The 23,881-nt window shown below is 39.4% G+C and overlaps 1 long non-coding RNA gene across 1 annotated transcript; it reads left to right on the forward strand.

The window, feature by feature from the left end:
* Window positions 1-6,628: 6,628 nt before the first annotated feature.
* Window positions 6,629-23,404, forward strand: LOC130166621 (uncharacterized). Its single transcript, XR_008827174.1, has 3 exons — window positions 6,629-6,845; window positions 16,173-16,285; window positions 23,280-23,404. It is a non-coding gene; the product is annotated as an uncharacterized LOC130166621 (long non-coding RNA).
* Window positions 23,405-23,881: the final 477 nt, after the last annotated feature.

The raw sequence follows: 23,881 nt of genomic DNA on the forward strand, positions 1-23,881 counted from the left end.
AAGTGGTTTCAGCACTTGTCACTCTTTCGGGCATCGCCTAGAGCTGTGGACAGCTATGCTCTTTCAGGATGAGGTCCCACAATGGACTCTGCAGCACTGATGCTCACCTTGATGTGGTGACTTGGATCAATAGTCAGACCAGTGAGCCACTGGCACCAGCATGTTGTGATGTTAAAAAGTAGCTCAAGTGCTTCTCAATGCCTGTGCGCTGGGCGAGTGAGAGGAAGTGGTTCCTGTCAAGATCATCTCAGCAGCACACTGCAGGCTACAAAGTACTGGAAAGCCACAACGGATCAAGCTATAAAAAGGTGTTGTGTAAAAGGACGAAAACGACGGAGAAATGGAGACAAAACAGATGAAAATAACTTTTTTATATTAACAATAGATCAAATGATTGTACTGGTGTCACTTGTACTGACGAAAACACAGATAATTATCACCACTCAGCCGTTTCCATTCAGCTCTATGGAGCATTTTAGTGTCTTTTAACTGATTGATTTGGTTTTATGGTCCTCAACTTAGCTATTTTGGTTCACTCTTATTGTTCTCATCAGTGTCATTACACTGTCAGACGCATGTAGGCAGCTGTTCCATCGAAAAAAGCCTCTAAAAACCCCCACTGGACACTACCTGCCCAGCACCAAACAGCATGCTTAACAGCTAGCTGGTGAACATAGTGGAGCATTTAGTGGCTGAACACCAAGATATTTCCTTGAAGAGGCCAAAACAGAGCTCAGAGGAAAGTGAACATTGGACATTCAGCAGCAACATCACATGAATGCTAATGTTGCTCCATACATGCTGGATGTGTTACTAGGCAACTGTTTCCTAACAAGTTTGTCATGTCAGCCTAAAAGGTGTTGATATGTCAACTTAAATAAGTTAATCCAGGTTTACACCACATTTGTACCCTGTGACTTTACAATTGTTAAAAGTAATAATTGACAAGATATACGCTCAGGAATTGCTTCATTAGGTACACCTGTAAAATCCAATGCAATCCACTACAACAGCTCAGCAATAATTCTATCTTTAGAAAGACAACAAGTGTTAATTTAACTACTGTATACATTCATTACTGAGGTTGAAGCTGCAGTGGTGTTGAACTGGACTGCCGTATATTGAGATACTGTATGTTTCTAATGTTTTTCCCAATTCATTGACAAACATGAAGGGAAATAATATTAGAAAAACATTTCAATGTAATGCAATCCAGTACAACAGTTTTAACAAAAAGTGGCCATCATAAGCTTTGCAAAGGTAGAATATGCAGAGGTGTTATAATAGATTGCAAAAGATTGTATAGGTGTAAATAAAGTAGCCAGAAAACATGCATTTAGTCAGTAAATATTTGTCTCACACACAGCACTGAATGTTTTCCATTTTGGAGGACAATCTTATTTATCATATATTTCTCTCTATAAAAGCCTGTATCTTTGCGTTAGTAGCCCAGCTCAATAAATAGCCTGAAATACTCCTGCTCCCAAAGTACCCACTAAGTACTATTAGTATTTACTGCCTGTGTTTCCTCTGGCCCCTCTTTCGGCCTCTCCTCTCCCCAAAGATAGATTACATCCAAGACAGCCTATGACCGATGGATGGGGGCACAATGCCTGAGCCTTTGGAGAAATATGTGCTTATGAAATCATAAATATTATCTCAAACACTAATTAGCATTAAGAGCACTGGTGATTTTATTTATCAACTTTAGCCACAATTAATAACCACAGCCTTGAGAAGAGCACAAGGCAGATAGGCAGGACATGTTTGCCGCGTCAAGGCCGTAAACCCATTACACACATAGACTGATTGAGGCGGCCCCACTGGGGGAATAAGTAATTGTGCCTGAGAAATTTTAATTGCCCTGAAATGCATTCTAAATTACACTACCTTGTTTCCAGACAGAAGTTACATGACTGAAGGGCTGGGATTAATGGTGGAGTGTCGTGGGTCCAGTAATGGGTTGCTAAACATCAGACTCCCTTGCTTTTTTTTCTTTTTTTTCTTTTTTCACTGATTTTATCCTATGTTTCTTACTTCCTCCTAGAAGTAAGGGTTCGGGTTCACTGCTGAGGCCTGGAATTTATGTGCTGATGATCAGTGTATAATGATGCTGTTTTATTTTAAGCATAAACCTATTACTGATTGTTTTTTTAGCCGCATGTGGGCAGAGCAAACAATTTGACTCATCATCCATCCTTTTGAGTTCATATGGCAAACGTGTTAACATCACTTGCTAAGCCTCTTTACACATCCAGCGGTTATGGAGCAACATTAACACATGTTTCTGTCCCCCTGATAAATATAAAAGTCCAATTTGTACTCTCTTTTAGCTCTCTTTTGGGTCCCTCTTAGCTCCTGAGGGAAATATTTAGCTTTTTTTTTTACTTAATTATGTTCACCACCTAACTACTAAATGTATCTGTCTGCTGTTTGACAGCTGCCTGCTGTGGCCAAAAACAACCACTTTTGCATTGTCACATGAAATGTACCTATTTGCTTTATTACTGAGAGCTAGATTAAGAAGATTGATATATGCCACACTCCTAACTGTTTGGAACATATATGAAACTACTGTTAGTAGTAGAAGACTGGGGTGACAGCTATAGCCAAATGTAACAAAATCCACCTACCAGCACCTCTAAAGGCCCTCCCTAATTGACAATGTATATCTTGTTAGTTTAATGTGAAGAAAAAACAAGCGCCAACCTTCGGGGCTGAAAAAAGAAGCCAACAAACTCCCATGTTGAAATGCCCAACTTTGCAGCAGAAATAAAGCATATGCTTAATACAGTTATTAAACTGGTATGCACCGAAGTCTCGGCTCCACATGCCCCACCTCTTTGCCAATTTTTAGATTAGCAGGGAGTCAAGCGCTGCCAAGATGGCAATAGCAGAGCAGCTTATACTCTGAGATTCAAAACTGCTCTGCAGAAACATATGGGTGATGTCACTGAGGCTGGGTCAACACAGACAATGAAAAAAACCCACATATAAAAAATGACAAGCTAACTAACTGCACGCTCCAGCTTCATAGTGTATGCAGCAACAGATATGTGAGTGGTATCTTTCCTTTTATTTATCACTACTTCCTCCCAGAGTCATTTATGCTACCGCGGCCTTGCCACTTAAATGTCAACATTTCATTTTTGGGCATTTGCTGAAAAGACTGACTCCCTTGATTTTTCTGAAAATTCATGTTACAACTGCACAGAGGCAAGAACACATTAGGAGCTATTTGAAGGAGAAGCATAAAAAAATAAAATAAAAAGCTCTAGGAATTAAAGAGATGACATTAAAAAGCAGACAGATATGAGAGTGGTATCCATCCTCTCATCTAAGTGTTGGCAAAAGCCAAAAAATGTATTTAACCTGTTAATTGCTCCAGCAGCTGAAGATATTACCACTGTGCATGTTGGAAAATGCTTGTTGGTCTGACAGATAGAATACAGATCAGGGTTGAACAGGATTGAATTGAGGAGAGGAGATGGAGGGGATGAGTTAAGCACAGTTTGAGGAGGAAGGGGGTGAGATATCCAGGGGATACAGAGCTGGTGGTGGTGGTGCGGGGCTACGGGCGGCTAGTGGTCTCATTGCTAATTATCTTTATTGTGCTTCTCTGGCAGTTTTTTTTCTGTGCAGGGCCTGTCACTGGCTCTTGTGTGGAAAGCTCTCCAGAGCCCTCCTCAGTGGCCCTTGGCTAATAACCTCTGAAGGAATCACTATGAGGTCACAAAGCTCGGCTCTGTACTGTTTTTAATTCCTGTTGGATCCATCGCACTGCCAGGAATATGTGAACAAGTACCGGTTCTACCACTGTGCTCTATGCTTGACTAGCAGTAATTTGTAGCTCATAGGCTTTTAGGGAGTTCGTGGAGGCTCACACTGGGAGATGGACACCTAAAATCTACACATCAGACATGCCGTGGGCCAGTAGAAGTCCTGCCTGAGAGCAAAGCGCAATGTTGGGAGAAACAGTCAGGCCCCAAAGGTGAACCTCTACCACACCTGCTTCACACACTAAACCTCCTACTCTCTGATTCTCACCATCACTGTGGGGGGGCTTGGTCGAGCCCTCTCCCTTGAAAAGTGAAGTGACCGCTGGGCAAAAACAAAAAAGGGCTTTGACAGTTCTTGTGCTGTAGGAGGCGATAGCTAGTTGTTGTTTTTCTTTGCGATCCATGACAAGCATGGTGTTGAATTACCTTTCATTCCAATGCCCACATGCACGCTCTTTGTCTGCTGCTCATGGTAGAGCACTCTGAGAGATTTTTGATGATTTGTGTTTCCATGAGATCTCACAACCCTGTTTTGACCCGGCGGTTGTTGCTGGCGTTTGCATCACCTCCAAATATTTTTGTGAAATTCAAGAGGGGAAACCTATCAGATGGATGAAGATTGGACTGATGTGTTTGCAGAAAATCAGTAAACAACATTAATTTCATATGAATTAATAAGGAAGTATAAAGTGGCAATTCTCACATGGTCTTTTTTCAAGTGATACTCCTATCAAGCTGATAAACTTTTGAGGTAAAAAGTAAGTTTTGAACTGATGACTCAAAGTCATTTGACAGTAGGAGCTCTGTCATGCCTAATTTTTTCATAAAATACATTTTATGAAAGATGTACTGAATAATTTGTCATTCCCTAGCTTTTGCGAGACTTTATTCAGGCTACGTGCAGAGCTGTTAAACACTGATAGTGGGGCTTGCCTGCCAACTCTGAGGCATAGACCTCTGTACTGTACACTTCTACAGAATTAACACAGGAGCCAGTTGATCTTTGTCGCTTCAGGGGAAAACAGACACCATAAGTAAAGCCAGATATAGTTTGAAAGCACCCTGAGATCATACACTGTCTTTAACATCAAAAAAGTGTCCACATGGATATTCTTAATGGGTTTAACTTGGATGAATTATTCAAATCTTCCCCCAATGCCTCTTTCTGGCAAGTGAATCCACAACGCACAAATGGTCGTGGCTAAATGCTATCACTCTTCTAAATTTTTATTAGTCAGTTTTTCAGCACAATCTGTCTTCTGAAACTTGATCCAAATTTTCTATAACTAATTGGACTATTGAGAGTCAATAGAAATCCAGAGTGTTACAAACTGCTTTTCTCATTGTGATATCAAATCTAAAGGATATCTTGAAATTAAAACTCTCACTCCACTTGATGGTATGATGTGACAGTGGGAATATTTCAGTCAATAAAGTTCGTCTTAAAACACATTCAGTTTGAATTTTAATCTGTGTTGAGACAATATCTCAAAACTTTCTAGTTCACACTGCTTTAAAAGCTACTGCATTTATATAAATGCATGTGTCTTCAGCTCACTGATAAGGGTCATATCTTATTCTCTTTATCACTCAACATCACACAGTATAGCACATACTAAGAATTTGGGCTTGAATTATTACATCATTAATATTTTCATCTGCTAGTTGGCAAATTCAATTTGAAGCAGAGACCACTGCAAAATGGTGGAGAATCCGTGAAGAATTGCTCTCAGAAATGAGCAACACACCCGCCTGCTGTGAACCATCAAATCATCCTGATTGCTTGACTTTTTGATGATCCTGCCAGCTCTACTGAAGCTCAGTGGGGCACCCACTTTGATACCCAACCCAACATGGCTTACTGTGACAACACGTCACAGGGGGTCTCTGTGAAGCTAATGTCTAATAAGGGATGAAACGCTGCTTCTGATGAAGCGACTGAATGCCAGGTTGATCTTTACAGAACTGCTCTAAGATTGACTGTTAATGATGATGTCTTAAGATGGTTGAAGTAGAAAAGTTAATGATGAGCCCTCCACTCTTGGGTGTACTCCTGTTCACTGACAAACTGCTGTTACTGTTTTTTTTTCACCATTTTCATTTTATGACACACTTCACTGATTTATTTTTGAAAAAACAAATATAACAGCCACACAGGCTATTATAAAATATAAGAAAACCGGGGACTGCTCAGGGTCCTCAGACATACAGGGGCTCCAAAAGTCCCAGATTTACTTTTACCAAATTATCTGGGTCAATATTTTGTTATCATAAATTTTCACCACTGCGGTAGAATATTGTCTGTCTCCTTCATCTCGTGGCTGAAGATGGCACCTGTGCCAAAATCTAGTTTAGTTTATATTGAACTAATTTATTCTAAATTGCTTAATCGAATTAGCCTACTTCTTTTTTCTGTTTGATAAGTAATTAACACACAGAAAACCTAATACTAAGGTAGTATTAATATATGATAGGAGATGCTCGGTGTATAGAATGTCAGTAAATAGTGAAAATATCCATAATTATTCTGTGAAGCCCAAGTTAACCTGTTGTAATGTCTTGTTTTGTCTGACCAACAGTCAAAAAAACCAAACATTGACTAACAGTTACTTTTGTAGAAAATGCTCACATTTAAAAAGCTGGTACAAGTGAATTTTTGCTTTAAAAATTACTTAAGCAATTACAACGTGTCCGTAATGCAGCACTGTGGATGCTAACAGCACTAGATTCACTCATTTGTACATTGTGGGAAAGGATGATATTCTTGCACATAAACTTAATTTCACTGACGTCACCATTTGTGCGGCCATTTTGTGCTGCATTCAGTTTCGCTGGCAGTGTTTCCGGAATGATCGGCTTTCTCCGTTGTTCGAGCTTGTGTTCGGCTACTTTTTGTAGCAGTAGGGCGGTGTACACCTTATTAAAAGTTAGGTTATATTTTTCACTTTTCAAACTGGAAGGTCGACTTGCAGCGGCGGCGCAGAGGAAGAAAGGACACTGTGTGACGTGAAAGGCACAGGTGCATCCAGGTGTTTCACAAACAACAGTGGCTGCCAGACAATTGAGGTATGTTACTTTCAAAATCATTGAGTCATAACTCAGTCAATACTGAACACATGGACACGGTACACATATTTTGAGATTAAGTGTGAATTACACTCCTTGACGATACTTTTACACCCGAAGTCCATGGCAAATTAACGTCCGTGAGTCTGACTAGAAATCTGAAAAAAAGAGTTCTCCTCATGATTGCAGAACTTGCCTGAGAATTATCAGGTTTTTAAGTTTTCTTCAGTATCATAGTAATTCATTGATAGTTGCCAGTATATCTAATGGTATATATCAAACACAAACTGTTAAAAGCGAATTCGGCGTATTCATTTTCCAAATTGTAAAAAAAAAAAGAAAAAAGAAATAGGCTCAAAAGGGCTGTATTGCACAGCATAACCAAAGGACTCCATGGCAACATTACACTTCCTGTTTCTCCAAAACGCCACTGAAATCTGGTGTAGTATGTGCAAAGTGGAAGCAGATATGAACTGGGCGGTGACACAGTTGGCATTATATTTATTAACTTTGCTTATTTGCTATGCAACCTATGATGTGCAATGCAGCTAGTTTTTGGCTAAATAAGATAGCTAAAATTAGCGATTGTTAAAATAAACTTAACCTGTCTAATGTTGTTAATAAACTTGAAAATTGGCATTCACTAATATTTTAACACATAACATTGCTTTCATTCTCAGTTGATTTTACACAGATTAAATTATCTATATATGTTCATCCCAGTAGTGACGCACCTCCTCACCTAGACTCAGTTTGTACTTAACTGAGAAGTTATAGGTACAACAACATTTTGTATGATGTGCAGTGATGTCTCTTCTGAAGTAATTCAGTATATCAGCAGTGGTGGAAAGTAATTTACTCCTGCACTGTGCTAAAGTACAGTTTTAAGTGCTTGTACTTTACTTGAGTGTTTTCATTTTCTGCAAATGTATACTTCTTCTCTACTTGTTTCAGAGGCAAAAACTGTACTTCATACTCCATTACATTAATTTGACAACTTTAGTCACTTTTGAGATTTCACATACAGAACATATGATGAGCTGTACTGTCATAACTTACACTAATAAACAGTATGTCAATCAGACTATTAATATAATTAGATGATAGTGAGGAGGAATGAATTATAATGCTAACAATGGTTGCTGTAGTTATTATCTTTGCAATGTTGTTCTGGTCGTTTGGGGTTCAGAGGGTTGACTGTAGAAAGAGGCCTGAATTTGAAAACTCCTGATAATAACTTTATTTCTTTGCTTCCTCTTTTCTTATTTATTGTTACTTGGTTTGGAGTGCTTGTTTTTCTTGTTTATTTTGATATTGTGGAAAAATCTCATGCCAAAAAACAGGCCATGTACTAAAATCGTATCCAACAAGTCTTGTATTTAAAAAAACAAAACAAAAAAAAAACAACAAAAATTTTCATGGAATTCGTGTCAGCCCTACATACTCTACTTTACAGACATTAATCATCTGTGATAATCCTACACGATGGTAAGATGTAACAGTATATCACTCAGAGGGGTTATTTTTTTGCAGTACAAATACTTTTACTTTGATACTTTAAGTGTATTTACCTGTTAGTACTCTTGTAGTTTTAGTTCAGTAGGATTTTTTAAAGATATTTTTAGACTGTTGAAATAGCACTTTTGATTCGGTGAGTAGAGGATCCAAATACTTATTTCACCACTGTATATCAGTTAACTCACAGGTGGTAAGCTTGAAATTTGTTATTGCTGATGTAGTTTACCATGGCTACCACTACATGTTGCCAAACAGCCATGATTTTACTGATAGTGTTGTAAGGACATAATCTCTCAAAATGACATGACATATCTTTTAGGTGTATAAGTGACAATTTTCTGTTGGACAGGTTTATTGCTATCTCGGTCAGCCTTTAAACTCGCAAAATGTAGTATATGGCATTTTAATTTTTTAATGTTTTGACACAGAGGATCATTCTGATATGTTAGGAATTAAAACTAAAAGTTATTCACATAAAAAAGTGAGAGAAAAAAAGAGTCACACGGCAGAAAGGTTGGGAATCACTGATCTACAAAATAAAAACTTACAGGCTCTAGGCTGCTATTATTAAGGCATGATCTTACTGTTGAGTGAAGTATGTTTATTTGGACTAGAGCTGCAATGATCAGTTGATTAATTAGTCAGTGAATTAATTTTTTTAATTGATTTGATCATTTTAGTCATTTTTCAAGCTGAAAAATAGTTTGATTTTCTCTGCTTTTCTTGGTTTTATAACATTGTAAAATTGTCATCTTGCCCTGTAAGAAACTGTGATAAACATTTCCAACTGCTTTTTAAGGCTTTAGACAAAGTAATCAATTAATAAATGAACAAAAAAAAAATAAACAGTAGGGGTGCAACCAATGATTATTTTCATTATTGATTAATTGTTTGGTGTATAAAATGTCAAAAAAAAAAAAAAAAGATAGTGAAAAGTGCGCATCATAACTTTGTAGTATCCAAGGTGACATCTTCAGATATCTTGTTTTGCCTGACCTTAAGTCCAAAACCCAAAGATACTCAGATTTACTATTATACATGATAAAGAAAAACAGCAAATCTACCATTAGTTGCAGCTTACTTTTCTGATGATTGACTGATCAATTACTGAACTAATCATTTCAGCTGTAATCAACAGATAAATCGATGATAGTTACGCTTGTGCTATGTCTGCTTTGACATGTGTCTGTTGAGCATAAGTAACTTTTTAGCCACTGAAATTTATACTCCAGTGGTCAGATTCTAATGTTGTGTGTTTGCAAGCACACTACTAAATATTCTTAATGCCGAATTTGTTTAACAAACTAGCATAAACTCCAGCAATAAAACAAAAAAACAATAAAAAATTGGAAAGCCTTTGCTGTGGCTTGACAACTTCCTTTATGCTTAGCTTAATCACGGACCAAACAGACAATAAATGCTGCTGATGATCTCGCTGTCAAAGCCTGCCATTTCCTATGTAACAGATCAAATTATGAGAGACCTTGCAGTGAAGTGCCGGGGCTCAGCACGGGATTAGGGGGCAACTATCTCAAGGCTGTGCTTCTCAGATAACCGTACCTACAGCAACCTTTTCTCAAGCACACAATTACCCATCCGCTCCCTCCCCCAATCCCCTTCACCACCTCCCTTTTGAATTTCATCAGGGGCTTAATTAGTATACAAATAAAACTTCCCTTATCTCCCTCTCGCCCTAATTGGCCTGTCTTTAGTTATGCCTGGTGAGTGTGTGTTAGTGTGTGAGAGAGCTGGGGCCCCTGTAATTAGGGTGACCGTGTTCACCTTTCCTCTCAGACGCACGGGTGCTCAGGCAGCCCATGGGGAAGGTGGGGCTCTACATTGTGCTGTAAGCTCACATAAATGTATGTGTGTGTATTTGTGCGTGAGTGTGTTTGTATGGGGGTGTTGGGGAGGTGTGCTCAGGATTATTGCTCTGCAATCATTCTTGGACCGTCCCAGCGGCCTTCTCATGAGCCAGGAGGGCTTTGGGTGCTGCCGGTTCCCACTGAATGGAAGGGGCATCTTATTTTTTTCATTCTCTCTTTTCACTCTCTTCTCCCCCTCTCTCCCCTCCACAACTAAAGTGTTCATCGATTATCTTGGCCCGCTTTTCAACAACTTAATTTTGGGTGACAGTGCACTGTGCTCTGACTGTAATTAGAGTTCAGCTCTGAGGTGGGGGTGTGCAGGGTTGCGGGGGGCAATTAGAACCCTTTGTTATTAAACTTGATTCATCTTCCTCCTGCATGGCTCTGCTCTGCTCTACTCTGCTCTCTGCTGCTCTTGGATGCTTACCAAGGGTATCGGGCCATCCGGCCTCCCGAAATTGGCTAACCCACAAATTATCATGTTTGCTGCTAGACTTCCCCCATCTGCCCCCGCCCCCTCCACCCTTAACCCTTCCTCCCAGATCTGCTCCCCTTACGATGCCAATAACACACAGTAATAACTGTAAAGATCCCCAGTCAAATCCACTCAGATGCCTGGACTTACCATCACAACAGAAGTCCTCAAGAGCCACTGACAACACACCCTTTACTGTATGACTGCACACCACATTGGATGAAAGTGTTTTATCCTTGATGTTACGTATGACTTAACAGCTTTTATTTTTAGTCTAATTGTTAGTCCTAATTAATATTAAATATTTCAGTTGTTGATACTGTAAATTTTACATCTGCCAAGGGGGTTGTATTTTGTAGTTAGTTTTTTTTCTTTTTCTTTTGGTTAGTGTATTGGAAAAATCTTTTAACAAATATCAATGACATTTGGAGAGAGAATAAGCCATGAGCCAGGGAAGAAGTGATTGGTTTTTGGTGGAAATCCAGATTCAGGTGCCAATCTCAGAATTTTGGTAAAGAATTTATTAATCACTGAAAGATGGCTTTTTTATAACATTTTAGCTATTTTCTCATGAACAACAACATTTTCTAGAATGGAAAAAAATGGCAAATGTCTGTGATGATTGTCTGTAGTGTGTTTTGAATGATGCAGATGTAGATTTAAACAATCTTAATAGTCTAGTAGTAACATGTTAAACTAACATTCATGGTTATTTGCGGCCTGGGTGGATGTATGCAATGCTTTTTTTTCTTAGACTATATCAAAAAACTGAGAGCAACTTGGATACATTTAGTTTTAATTAAGGGTCAGATCTGACTCCTCTTCTACCATCCACTGCTCTGCTTTAAAGGGTAAACAGAACAGTCAACTATTTTATTTTAGTTCAGACCCTTGTATGTAGTGTTTTATTCTTTTTATATTACGTCTCATTATAGTGATATTCATCAGTGCAAAAACAAAAACACAAAAATCAATGTGACAAAAATGAAAATATTACTATATGTTATTATCATTTCGTCAGTGTAGGATCACGGCAGCAAATGACTGGCCCGTGTCTCAGTCTGAGGTTACTTGGGAACCTTCAGACTTTAGGGTAACATTTTAGCTTGGTTTACCACTAAAAAGCTTTATATTTGTTTATTTTCCACTTGCATATGAGCTGTGTAAGCACCAGGTACATTTAAAATATACACATAACACAGGTATTGCAATGTCTGAGTTAAAGCTCTTCATAATGTAAACAAGACCACAGAGTTAAAAAAAAAAAAATCTGTTCTGCATTATGCGTCACCCCAGTGAAGCCTGGTGACTCATCTTTGACTTAATTGATGTGTAAAAGCATATTGCCAAAATATGGTTATTAAGTCCGTTGCACCGAAGACTAAACAATTTACAGTTTAGTTAAACATCAGATTATTTTTCCTGCCACCACTGAATCGGCCTCCCAAGCACCGTTCTAAGCAGTCGCAGCAAGTCACAGTAAATGATTTAGATTTCCATTTCTTAAAACTGGATTTCATCAGCATGATAAACATTTGCCTATAGTAGAAATCAATACAATAGAAATAAAATCAAAGTAAGCAAACAACTCTGAAAGTTGGGCTAGAGCACTGATTTTGTTTTTGTTAAGTGTGACCTCAAAATCATCTTGTGGTCTCAGTAATATGCCAATTTGACTCAGACAGATGTCTCAGCACACACCACTGAGGATGTCTCTTACAGAAATGTGTGGAAGTCCTGAAAAATCTTTTAATCAAGCAGATTTTGAGGTCTGTTAGTTACAGAATCCTGTAACTATTTTATTTTAACAGTTGCTTCACCCTGTTAAATAGACTCTTTGAAACCTGTTCATGAAACATAACTGCGGTTGGTAGTATTAGGAAATCTAGTTGTCGGTGTTGTGGTGTCACTGTGAGCAACAATTTAGCAAAAAGAGTGAACTTCCTTCTACCCCCACCAATAAAACTGTCAACTTTGTGTTCTCTATTTCTTTGGTGCAACAAACATTGTTAGTTTGAAGAGGTGATGTTAGTTGACAATATTCTCCCTCCTCTTCCTTCCATTCCGGCCGCCTCCCCAACCCCTTATCCCCATCCCTCCGCCCATTCTTCGTCTCCTCCAGAGTCTCCAGGAGCTTGATATGGAGCTTATGGGGAAAAGGAAGAAGATCAATCCTGGTGTCAGCAGCTCAGCACACATCTCTCCCAGTAACGGCAGGACAAGTGTCAGCTGGAGGAGAGGCAGCCGCCATGCAGAGAGAGAGAGTGAGAGTGAGAGAGAGAGAGTGAGAGTGTGTGTGAGTGAGTGAACCAGGGGAGAGGGGGGAGAAGAGGGGATGGTGGTGGGGGGAGGATGAGAAAGAGAGCCCTCTGCATGGCAGCCAAGCGAGTGAGCAAGCGAGCGGCGCAGCCCAAGGGAGTGCACCTCCAGTAGACAAAAGATCAATTCTCTCCATTTCACTCTCAGCTCCTGATAACAAGCAAAAGTTCAGCAAGCCCAGGAGCTGTCTTGCCTTTGAAATGTGCATTCTGGTGTGTTACACACATGCCGTTGCACAGTTACTCTCATACAAGTGGCCTGCGCACACAAACAATCACTTAGTTGCACGTTTTAATTGAGGGGCCTAGTGGTTCAGTAGTGATTATAAATAATTGTTAAATATTTGTTTTCTAGAGATGAGAAACAATTAGGAGTAAAGTCCATTATGGAACAGCAATGTCAACAAAAGACTTTGATTGGGCTAAATGAATACAGATAGTGGTTATGTCTTTGAAATTCTGGATACAGTCATTGTTTCCTTGATGAGGATACATGTTCTCCAAGTTTGTCATCAGCAGCGTCCAACACTTTTGATATGTCCTTCCTGCAGCAAAAACAGCATCCTCTAGTTTGCATTTGGTTCAAGATAATAAAACAGACAGTAAGAGAAAACAGCACCAGACAGGAAGCTGTTGCATTTGGTCAGAATCAAAACATAATTTGTGACAGTGTGCCGTGCCAAAGGTTTGTGGTTTGGATCGTGATTGCGGGTAACATTGTTATTGGCAAAGGGCTACGGTCAGTCAAACCAGAAACATGCATTTTGAAGAGCTTCATTTTGTTTTTCCTGCAGACACAAGTGTTATTGATAACATTCTCATTTGGGGGAGTTTATGGAATATATTGTTTCCTTCCTGTTTGTACTGGTACTCAAGTCGCAGCACTTGTTTTTGTTCAAATTTTAAAGAGTTCCCCCAAAACCACATGTTTGTGGCTGAGCCCTAACATGTTTCTCATTAAAAGTAACAACTTTTTTTTTTACTTCTAAATTATTGAAATAAATGTGATGAGATGTCACATTTATATTAAAGTTTCTTGTCCTGCTCTGACACACACTCTTTAAATACTTTATTTCACAGTCTGAGCATCTAAAGGTTTTTTACCTTTTCCAGTTCACATAAAACTCACATTTATCTAGGTCAAGTTAAAAAAAAAAAAAAAAAAAACTTCTTAAACATGTTGCCAAGGTTCTAGTACTTGAAAGTCAACAACCAAATTTCACGCAAAAGTGGCCAGAGTTTATCTCATTTCCCTGTTTTGTGTAACTTGATGAGTCCTCATTGTCTATTTTGATTGTTTCTCTGTCCATGAAGGTCTATAAATCTCTGCTGAATTCCAGGGAGGCTGATGGTGTGTGACAGTTCTGTAGCTGGTTCTGTTTAAGACAACCACAAACAGAGAGCAGTCCTGTGGAGGTTAGAGCCTTGCCACTTCTCATCAGAGTGAAACCCAGAGAGAGGGTCACTCTCTGTCGGTATTCAGGACAGTCACTGACCCTCTGCAACACAGTGGACTCTTTTCACAGAGGCTGTTGGCCTGCTATTCAGCTGATGGTGATGGTTTGGAATTAGTGTTATTTCCAGCCTCCTTCGTCTGGAGTCCAAATGTCATAACAGTGTCTGTGTAATGTACCCAATGATTAGGTTTCTCTCAGGGACCCCTATCCATGGCCTCCAACAGATGGCCTGTACCTCCTTGTATATGCAGATTTATTCACTGGGAATGTTTACAGATATCGTCATTATGTGGACATCCATAGCTAAATAAGCAGTAATTGAAGCAAAAGCTGTCAACCAGTCAGTGTTGTTTTTGTCATGTTCTGGCTGAAAGGAACAACTTGCAGAGAGGGACAGCCAGTATCACACAATTGACCTTTTACATGATTTTCAATTACTGGAGAGAGGAGAGAAACGGAGGGGTCCCTGTAGTGCAGCTGTCTCTGCTGTCTCCTCTCCAGAACATCTGCCCATCGAACGTGGCAGCGGCTCCTCTTTCTCCCCGTGAGGTCGCCTGCCCTGCCCGGGATGGGCAGGTGTGTGCTGGGCCAGGCCCCTCTGTCATTAAGCGGCCCAGCTGTGCTGTCACGTCTGGCATAGAGGCGGGTGTCATCCATGACCCTGTCTCAGCCCCCTCGGAGGGGCATACACAGACCTTGACAGGGCAGCTGAGGGTAAAGCCACGCATGGAATATCTATGAAGGACGACCATGTCGTCCCCTCCTTGCACCCTGGTGGGCGCCACCTCCGCATGCTTGCCTACCCTCCTGCCAAAGTGCAGGATGGGCCCTCATCAGCCGTGTCAGTCAATAAAAAGAGAACATCACACCTCCCCTCCTGCTGTGTCCTGTGTGTCTTTTCAAAGGAGAGTAACACACTTGGAAAGGAGGACAGAATGCACTGATACACTGAGGAACAAAAGCATATTCAGTAAAAACCAGATTCATAAGTTTTATGTGATAAATAGGCTAAAAACAGTTCACTATGCAATTAATGACTTACATTGGAACTGTGCTAATTGTGTGCCAAATTGGTGTTTTCTTAATCCAAATGATTCTATATTTTAAAGTTTTTTTTTTTTGGGGGGGGGGGGGCTTTTGTGCCTTTATTGGACAGGATAGTAGAGAGACAGGAAATGGGGAGGCAGAGAGAGGGGGAATGACATGCAGCAAAGGCCGTCCGATGCGGGACTCGAACCGGAGCCAACTGCAGCGAGGACTGTAGCCTCTACACATGGGGCGCCTGCTTAGACCACTACACCACACGACGCCCCAAATGATTCTATATATCTGTATTTTATCATGGATATTCTCATGGAAAACACTTAAATCAATAACCCCCCACCTCCATACATTGAAAAGCTGTTTGCTACCTAGAAATGCTCAGGACTCGTAAACTGTAACTTGGTGCAAATTTTTTTCTTAAAAGTAAATATGTGTCGTAGTGTTGCATGCTCAGTAGCAGTGTGATTAGGATAATTCATTAGCATTTATTTCCCTGTAGGCTACACCAGATTTGTCAGCAGCTCAGTACTTCACGATATCATTAAGAGTCAGTGCGATATTTCATGTACTTCAAGTGCTTGATTTTACTGGGACAAACATGTCACTAAACATGCCAACACTGACATGCTTCTTACTTCTCTCTTTAGTCTCTGCACATGCCATTGAAGAAACCAGCATCCTCAGTGAGTGAACGGTTCGACTTGTTCCTGGGAGTTGATGGCCAAGCAGATCTGTCTGCCCCGCCTGCCTGCATCTGAATGTAAGGACCTGTTTCACCTCTGTTCAATGTATTCATTTACTCCATATTTGCTGACTGTTTCTCTTTCAGCTGCAGAGTGGTAATTCCATTCAGTAACTTCATGGTAGATAAGGCAGAGGAAGGGACGGATATTCAGTGGAGAGGTGAAGAAAAAAGAGACTGCGATTGAGATAGACACTGCTGAACACATAGGTCAGCAAACAGCTGAGAAATCTATACATGAAGTGACCATCAGTGGTTTAGTCCAGTTCAGATTGTGGAAAATGTCGTCTTAAATCAATTGTTGTCCCACTGAAACACACTGGTGCCATCATCAGAGCTATGCTATCGCAGGAGAAGAGATCAGATAGAAATCAGCAACTGATTTTTGGAAAGAGAGGGGGTGAATATTTATTTAGACAGGCCATGTTGCACTGTCTCAGCTGTGCCAAAAGCTGATTCATATTACTCAGGAAAGAGAATTTGTGCAAAAGGAGGGGCAAACAGAACTGCTTTTAATAAACCCAAGCAGGATCATGTATTATAACAAAACAATTGTGAGAGAAAAACAATTTGTTGATCAACTGTTGCTTGATAGTAACACATTAATGAATTGCAACAAATAAAACGTCTGCACACACATCTCTTGTAGAACAATAGAAAAAAGAAAGGGTCACGCTATTTTGCGTGAATGAGTGTGAAACGCAGTGCCTTTCTTTCTATACTGCCTTTTTGCAGTGCCTGATCCTTGAGATATACTTGAAATTTAGATTGTTTGCTTGATACGCTCATATTTCTGTGAACGCTTCTAAAGTGGCAGACACAGTAGAGACACGGGGGGGAACTGCTCTGCTGCTTTTGTCAGTTCTTTTCAGTGGCTTCATCAAATTGCGCAAATATTTCCAAAAGCAGCTACAGTTATCTAAAGTGAGAAAGAGCCAAAGGTCAAGTAGTCATCATGAAGAGTGTTTTTTTTTTTTTTTTCCCCCTAAAGCTGACTCTTGAATATTATTTTTATGTGTAATGGGTGCAGAATACTGCACTTCCACACTTTGGTTGAGTGTCAGAGGGAAGCCAGCCTAACCACTCCTGTGTGCCAGGCCTGTAGGATGTATGCTGACAGAAAGAGCTCAATTTGTTATTTGCTTTACTTAAAATTAAATTATTTAAACAAAATATTGCCCTATTTTGCTATGGCCAGAGTAGCTTCATGATCCCAATTTTATTTCACAATCATAATATTCTTTTTAGATGTTAATATAACATTAATATAGGCTGTGCAATTTTCATATTCTCGACATGTGGCACAACTTGTGTGTGTTTTTCTTTTCATTGATGACATGTCATTACACTTGTCTAAAGCATCGATGTAAATGGGCTCCCATCTCCAAAGTATTGCTGACAGTTTCAGACAAGTCCTGCTTGTCTAACATTTTGTAGGTCAGGGAAAATAAATTCTTGCCCCTGCATATTCCAAAGATTTAATTCATTAATTCTGCTGTGGTTAGTCTGTCTCCTGAAATTTAGGAGTGATCCTTGATGGTAATCTAAGCTTTAATAAGTCAAACAGTTGAAGATTTGCATTTCTTTGCTGAATATCTGTAAAATAAGATTTCTGTGACTGTTGCTACCTCCATACTATGTCAAAACATATCTGTGTCTGTTACTTGTGCAGAAGCCTTTTTGCTGGTTCCCAAAGATGAGACAGAATCACTTCCATCATAACACTTTTTACCTTTTGTTAAGTTATAGCTTTTAAAGTGTGCTGAGAATTTTTTAAGCCATGTCGGGTATAGCTACACCTGCAGTATAACCAGTCTGAACGTGTTAAGGTTTACCCTCAGACTTCTAATGACTGGGCGACTTAAAGAGAAACTTCACCCTAAAATAGAACTCGCATACAGAATGTTAGTTCCATACCTCAGTGAACCAGTTTCTTCTTAAGCAACAGTCCATAGTCCATAAATAAACAGCTCCTTCTACACTATGACGGGACACTGGATGAGCTGGAAGTCCTGTATGACTTAAGGGATGATCAATGTAACGGAGAAAAATTTGATTTTAAATTTCCATTTCCAGTGGCCACACAAAACTGTAAAATTAAGTTCACAAATATATTAATCTTATCTGTCATGCATTTCAAAAAACACGTACCCTCAAGAGCACAATGCTGCATACAAACCAGAATGCACACTAAATTTTCTTTTGACCAGCAAGGAATCAGGAATTTGATGTTTGTTTGGTCATTTTTGAGTTATTGGATTTTTCAGTGTCAGTAGTGTAATTCCCAGCCTCACCTACAGTGTATACACACACGTCTGGTGTTATTGGCAGCGCGCCTTCATCCACCGACACCTCCAGCGTCCCTGGTGGCCTTTGTCACAGAAGAAAGAGAATGATCAATATCCCAGTTAAACTAGACTTTCAAAGCTGATCGTAGGGCCTCGTTCTGGGGCCTTCTTCTTTAATGAATTTTCTTTCATTCCACACAAGTTTTTAAACATCAAACAATAAATCGGCCAGGGCACAGTAAAATATTTAGATCTATTGACTGTGTTTGAAAAATGTAGAGGGCAAAAACTCTAGTGGTTTGATGCTGATACATTCTGAACACTTTAATCCACCCGAGTGTTTCCTTTTATCTGCCTGGGTTTCTCCAAAAGAGGGGAAAAGGGCCTCAAGAATGTTCTCAAAGATCCAGCAACTCTTTCTTAAAAGCTCCTTACCTTCCACTGCTCGTCTCTAACACAGTCATTCTCAGTGTTGTTGATACCAAGACATGTAAAAAAATAAAAAAAAAGAAAAATTAAAAAATACATCCATGGCACACAAAATCACTGCTTCTGTGAAAAGATCAGACAAATCCTTGAATGATTGTTCACCTTAAATGGCAGGACCTGTTCCAGAAAAAAAATTTATAATGTGTGAAATTAAATCTCAGTTAATTCTTTGTTTAACCATAAATTTCCTCTTGTCAATAAAATCTCACATGTGGAAATGTGTTGTGTACAGCATGGCAGTGTGACATTACAAAGTTTGAGAACATCTGTTTTACAGCACTGACAGTTTATTGTAGTAGTGTTGCATTTCGTCATCCTCACCCCAAAAACAAACCCTGAAACAAAGAGGTAATAAAAATTACATCTGTGGTAAGAAGCCCCATTTGTTTTTTGGTGGAAATGGGTTTTTACAAAATATCTTTATGCTGCCATGAAAGGTCCCACAAAAAAAAGGAAGCAGGAGGATTCTGGTGTAGAGTTATCTAAAATACCTTCTTTCAATATTGACGGGTTGTTTTCAGATGGTACAAGCCAGAGATCAAAAAGAGCGTCTGAAAATACATTATGCTGTAGAAACATTTCATGAGACTCAGCGAGTTTGAGCAGAACTACATTTCAGTCAGTGTCTTGTGTGTATTTTCTTGCACATCAGAGGATTTTTGTTCCAAACAACAAAAACTTTTCTATATGTTGAGGGAAATCTCTGTTTTATTTTTGGTCAAAGTCACATTCAAGGTGAACATCAGCACCTTGGTCTGACCCCTTGTGGAGCCAATCTTCCTAATGTAGTAATAAATTGTACTGTGCGTGTCTTTGCATGGCTGTGCACGTGTGTGTTTGGCTGGCGTGACAGCCTGGCCTTGACGTTAAACATCTGTCGGGTGATTCATTCGGCTGTGGATGTGCAGTGACACCGAGGCACATCTGCCGAGGTGCGGGCGATCCCTGCAACCTGCCCCTCGTAAGGCCCCAGCATCACCACCCAAACCACTTTTCTGATGATTGCGTCATTTTCACTCTTCTCCACCGTGGCTAGTTCACAAAAGTGACATCCTGCCTCTTTCCCCAGTCGTGCACGCTGGAGAGCACCAGATGCATAGCCTTGGGGAGATGTGGAAATGGCAAACACAATGAAACTCAAGAACCTGGGAAAAAGGCGATCTCGGATAAACCTCATTTTGTCTGTTTTTTTCCCATGGTAGAATTAACGATGCTAAAGATATACTTTGCTTTTTTGCAATTTTAAAACCTTTTAAAAACCTAGAATATAGTGGACAAAAATAGTGGCTGATTTTTGATTTCCATTAGTCAACCAACAGAATAAATTGTAAACAATTTTAATAATAAAAAGATTCCAAATATTTACTGTTTCAAGCTTCTCAAATTAGAGGATTTGCTGATTTTCTCTGATATATATCATTGTTAACTGAATATCTTTGGGTTTTGGACTGTTGGAAGGACAAAAACAAGCAATGCGAGAACTTGTTAGTGATGTTTTTTTCTGTTTCGTAGACTGAACAATGACTAATCAGGAAAAAAATAAAAAATTGACAGAATGATCAATAAAGAAAATAAGTATTAGTTGCAGCCCGGGACAAGATTGTCTTTTATTTTGGCACAAAATCGACATCAGAATGTATTATATACTGTATTTTATTTGAGGGATATATTCAGTATTTAATGAGTAGTATCACCAGTCTGCTTTAAGAAAAGCCATGTTAGAGTCTAATAAATTTATTCCACCGAACGGAAAGATTGAGAAATCATTTGAGTTTAAGTGACAGATGCTTCTCTTCACTACTGTGCGGCGCATTGTAATCACTTGAATGAATACAGCTTGACTAATTAAGGTTATGCAGTTGGCTGGCTCTCTCCAAACAAAAGCCCAAGTAATGTGGATTGTGTTGTAGAACAGCCCCCATAGTATAGTACAGATGAGAGCAGAGTTGATGTGCTGTTCAGTCCGATGTGTCAGTTGGAGTAAGTGCTAGAAAGATCAATCAGTCTAGCACTTGATTTTCAACATCACATTCATGTTTCCACTTAGCTAAAGATACAATTTTGTTGTGGGATAATAAGCTCATAAATTGATTTACTGTACTGTCTAGCTGCAGCACTCTCAGCCCTGCTGTTACCATGACGAAAACACTGAGGAATATGACTGTAACAAATTAAATAGAAATAGCTGATGACTAACAAACACAGCCAGTGCAGATGATGATGACTGAAATGCGTTGGATAGCCATTCCTGATCTCGCTGTGCATGTTTGGCACAGATAGAGTCCAAGGACGCACAAGGCCTTTGATCCTGTCTCTGGGGCGTCCCAGATGTTCCAGCGCAGGGCAATGTCAAGTCTGGTTTATTTGCAGAGGTAATGCCCAGCCATTATATGTACAACTCATCCATCAAACAAAAAGGAACATTTCAGGAACGCTTTTTTCTTTGCACGACTGAGCAATTGAGGTTTGTCAGTAAAGGGAGTCTTGATAGACCATAACCACATCTTCAGCTACATGTGCTTTAAAGGGCCCAGGACACAATGTTTAGTGAGGGCACCCATGGGACACTTCCTCTCCTAGTTAATGCAGATGTCTGAGGATGTTATCTATCATTTGAAGTAAAACTAAATGGGATTTTTCATTTCCATAGATGTCATTGAAGTAGAAGTTGTCCTTCCTGAAATCCTGAATAATTTTAATCATAAGGAACTCATTTGAGTGCACTCTGACTGATTGGAACGGCTTTGAAAAAAGTCTCAACCAGTAGGTGGCAGTATGATACCTGAATCTACAACTTTCCAAATCAAGACTCCTCAATCATCACTAAGAGAAAGAACACTGACTATTTCAATTGACAACTTATACAATAAATCTGCTCCAGTTATTATATACAAAGTGGTATTTGATATTATTGGATATTTACCCTTTTATTATTATTATATACTATTACAGATTAGACATTCGTATTGAAATGCAAAGTCTGATTTGGCCGTTTTATCACAGAACAGAATAAAAGCAGGCACTTTATCCAACTGTATTATTTGCTGAGCAGAGATTTTGGCTTTAGCAATCAATTTGAAAAGCAAAGAGGAAAACATATTTTATATCAAATAAAATACTGTAGCATCTGACTAAAAGATCAGCCTGAATTTTGGTGTGATCTATTGATTTAACTGTGAATGACATGCACAGAGTGTTTCCAATCAGCTTTATATAGTGTGACTAATGACTAATGCGCTGCTTAAAAACCACTCCCATCCTTAGGCTAAATTGCTTTGAAATAAAACTTTATGGGATATAGTTTAAGATTAGGAGAGTACTTTTCTGATTTATCTTTCCATTTTTTAAATTTTTTAAAAGATTCCTCAATTACGAAAAATTCTTTTACATCGAAAGATTTGTTTTTGGTTCTTTTTTCACGTCAAAAACAATAAGGACATTTTCTTTAGCTTTCTCTTTGTAAATATTTGGAGAAAAAAAAAACAACAACAAAAAAAACGTTTTCCCATTATTGATTTAAATAAAACTGCTGTGGCAGTTCATCTTTGTGATATTTACAACATCCTTCACTTTGCAACCCCAGTGCAGTATTTACCAACAATGCTTGGAATCTTTTGTAAATGCTTTTTTCCGATATTGACGGTATCACTCTTCCAACTGGCAGGATGAAGGGGTAGGGCGCTCTTGTAAATGCATATGTGACACCATTTTCTTTCCAACTATAGCTTCAATCCCCACTGAAAGCAATTAAAAGGTAGCTGAAATCCAGAGGACCTAATGGGTTAATTTCTGGGCTTGTTGCTTCGGCAATCCAAACACGTGAATTCTCTTTGTTTGTTTCGCAACTGAGCTCAAGGTGGACTTTTTTATTGACTCTTGTCAAGTCACAAAATGATGAAACTTGTGGCTGCACTGAAAACAACAGGCTTCCTGGATCAGACGTAATGCGAGGGACGCTGAATATTTTTGTAGCTTATTAAGTTAGTTTTCAAAATGTATTTCCTTCGGTTTTTAAAAAAGGGAAGGCGCTTGTACAATCTACAACATTCACTGCCTCTACTCAGAATTAGAGATTTATTTTCTGAGGAGGAAAAAAAATCAATTAGTGCTAAATTTATTCATGGATTTCTGCGATCAATGCGAGTCCACTCAGAGGGGCTCGGTGGGACCCAGTTCATCCCAGTTAATGTGTTTGAAGGGGAATTACCATTGATGTTGTTTTCCCTTCCTCTCAGGTCAAAGAGCATCTCGGAGATGTCACGGCCCTCCTGCCACACGAGAGGAACTTCCCTCCAGTCCTCACCGTTACCCACAAGACACCTGGACAGGAGAGAGAGGTTGGCGAGGAGCAGCGGTTGATGTGGGGGGGAAAGACAAATCAGGTTGGTGGGCTGTGCTGAATCTAACATACCCACTGTCAGGGAGTCTCTTACTAGGGCTAATTGTGAATCCAATCAAGGCTGGGAATACAGCCTATTGATTTACCCCACTAAACGCACACAATAAGCAAATACAGAGGGAATACATTATGTGTGGATTCACTCACAAATGGCTTTTATGTCCGGAGAATATTCATATAATCTAAACTCTCACTCCACGTTATACTGGTCTGCTAGGTGTAAAACAGCTGTTCCTCACACTCTCTTAATTGGCTGCAACCACTGTAATTTTAATTCACATGACCTATCATGACTTCTTGATTGTTTTCATAATTCTTGCATACTTCATAATGCTGCTCCGAAAGACATGCGTTGTGATCCTCTGAAATGTTCCTTCAAGGATATTCTTCTCGCTCTCTGTATTGATTTCAAACAGTTCCTGCACACAGGCTATATTT

This window comes from Seriola aureovittata, chromosome 3 (genome assembly GCF_021018895.1).
Source record: "Seriola aureovittata isolate HTS-2021-v1 ecotype China chromosome 3, ASM2101889v1, whole genome shotgun sequence".
Taxonomy (NCBI): Eukaryota; Metazoa; Chordata; class Actinopteri; order Carangiformes; family Carangidae; genus Seriola; species Seriola aureovittata.